This window comes from Penaeus chinensis, chromosome 1, assembly GCF_019202785.1.
Source record: "Penaeus chinensis breed Huanghai No. 1 chromosome 1, ASM1920278v2, whole genome shotgun sequence".
Lineage (NCBI taxonomy): Eukaryota > Metazoa > Arthropoda > Malacostraca > Decapoda > Penaeidae > Penaeus > Penaeus chinensis.
In genome coordinates this window covers 19,688,020-19,690,519 of record NC_061819.1, presented here as the reverse complement: position 1 = coordinate 19,690,519, position 2,500 = coordinate 19,688,020, and the positions used below count along the sequence as shown (strand labels likewise).

The 2,500-nt window shown below is 43.6% G+C and overlaps 1 protein-coding gene across 2 annotated transcripts in view; it reads left to right on the top strand.

The window, feature by feature from the left end:
* The window catches only part of LOC125040510 (probable N-acetyltransferase san), a 20,602-nt gene that overhangs the window by 11,555 nt on the left and 6,547 nt on the right, over positions 1-2,500 (top strand). The gene's annotated exons all lie outside the window — the stretch shown is intronic.

Sequence of the window (2,500 nt, the reverse complement as noted above, 5' to 3'; positions counted from 1 at the left end):
GTGCTGAGTTTTGTGGCACTGACCATAGGCTGGTAGTGGCTACCCTATGGGTCCACTTCAAAACTCCTTGTCCCTCCAGTGGCCACTCTAGGGTGCTTCACTTGGACAGACTGAGTGAGTGGGAGTGTGCCCGTGAGTTCGCCAAAGCAGTCTCTGATCAATTCACAGAACTTGAAAACCTGACAGACCCAGTTGCTCTGTGGGAGTCCTTCAAGAGCAAAACACTTGAAGCAGTGCAGGAGTCCATTGGTGTACGCCTAAGGGCAAGGCAGAATTTCATCTCCCTATAGACATTTAGAGGCCACTGAAGTGTGTTGCATGGCTTGCCAGAATGGCAATCAGGACTTGCATTGCTCTTTGGTGTGTAGGGCTCAGACACTGCTGAGAAGGGACAAGGTACAGTTCATGAGGAATCTTGCAGAGGAGGTTGAAGGCCATTTCTTGGTAAATGACCTTTGCGCTGCCTGCAGTCATCTGCAAGGACGACTGCAGGCAGCGCAAAAGTAATTTACCAAGATATGGCCTTCTTAGTGGATGGTACACTTAGTGGATGGACAGATCATCTCAGATCATATTGGGGTTTGTGAACATTGGGCTGAGTATTTTGAGCAGCTGTACCAGGTAGACCCTCTAACAGTTAGCTTGGATACAAGTGGTATCACAATATTATTGAAGGACCAACCCATTAGCAAGAAACCTACTACCCTAACTGAGTTAGGACAGTGATTTCTAAGCTGGAGAGTGGGAAAGCTGCAGGCATATGTGATATCCCTGCTGAACTTGGCATGGCACTTGCATGTAGTCTTCACTGCCATCTGACAGTCTGGTACCATTCCTGTTGACCTGTTGAGGGGCATGGTTATCCCTCTCAGGAATGGGAAAGGGGATCGTTGGGACTGTAGCAACTACTTCAGCATTAAACGGCTCAGTATACCAGGCAAGGTTTTCACCCACATTCTTCTGAAACACTGTCGTGAGTTCGATTGTGGATTGCTTGCAGCCTACATCGACCTCAAGAAGGCATTTGACTTGGTGCATTACTAATTGCTATGGGAGATTCTGAGACTTAGGGGAATTCCAACATGGATTATTGGCCGAATAGCAAGCCTAAATACCAGTACTGAAAGTGCTGGAAAGTGTGGTGGGGGCCTGTCGAACTTCTTCCCTGTTAATTCAAGGCTGTGTCACCTGCATGGTCTGGATAATGGGCAGAGCTATTACCCAAAGTCACTGTGGAGCAACACTGGGTAATATCAAGGTCGATGATGTTGCTATCCTGAGTCTCTGAAGTCACTGGTGGTGGCTCTTGATGACTTAGAAATGAGACAAAATCCTTGGGCCTAGAGGTCTCCTGGACCAAGACCAAGATTTGGGGGCCTGTTACTGGAACCCGTTCAGTTGATCTATGCTTACAGTGAGGTTGAAGTTAGAGGACTTGGCTCACCTTAGTCGCATAGTCCATATCTCGGCTATCAGATCAAGAAGTCAGTAGACAGATTGGACTGGCAGCAGGAGCCATGAACTCGATCAACAAGAGCATTTGGAGATGTCAGTACCTATGCAGAAGGACCAAGCTACATGTCTTCAAGGCCTTGACACTGCCAGTTTTACTCTATGGAAGCGAAACCTGGACATTAGCTAGTGCTTTGGAGTCTCGTCTTGAGGGCTTTTGTAACAAGTCTCTTCGCAGGATCATGGGGACCTGTTACTTGCATAATCTCAGGCTGTGTATGACCCTGCCCATCAGGTTGTGTCTCTGCGAGACATTCCTGGGCTTGGGCAGCTCACGCAGACCTGCCTTGAGGAGATGGGCCGAGGGCCTGCCTGTAAACTCGCCATGAGGGACCCTCATGGCTGGAAGTGAAGGGAATGGGAATGGGCATAATTTAAATACTTTGTAACGGTGATTAGGAAGATGTGTAAAGATTAGTGTATCCATTCTTAATGCTAATCCTTATGTTAATAGAAACAGAATTATTGTTATGGAAAGAGGTTCATTCAAGGATAAACAACAAATAAGGCCGATAATTTTACATCTGTTAAGGCCTCATTACATATGAGATATATTAGATTTGACAATATGAGGTATTTGAGAATACTTTCCTGAAATATAGTCATTACCATTGTCCTTTAAATACAATAAAAAGTAAAATCCAAGAAATAAAGAGAGTATATCAAAATTTGGGTTAACATGTCTCATGCAAAAATACTAATACAGCAGCACTTACAAATAGAAATCATTATGATGAAAAGTGTTAATTGCAGCACATAGAAAAAGCTACGACAGAGAGAGAATATCATGACCAGTTTTGACCAGTTTTGATTATATCTTGTCAGAAATATATGTATTTTTGTTGATATAATGAAGCCCGGTCAGATACATGTTTTACACTATAAAGATATTAATTCTCATTCATACCTATTTCTAAATCATTGAGTTTTATGGGAAGATGAATATAATAGTAATCTAAACTGGTTATCTTATAAAGTACAAATGTTA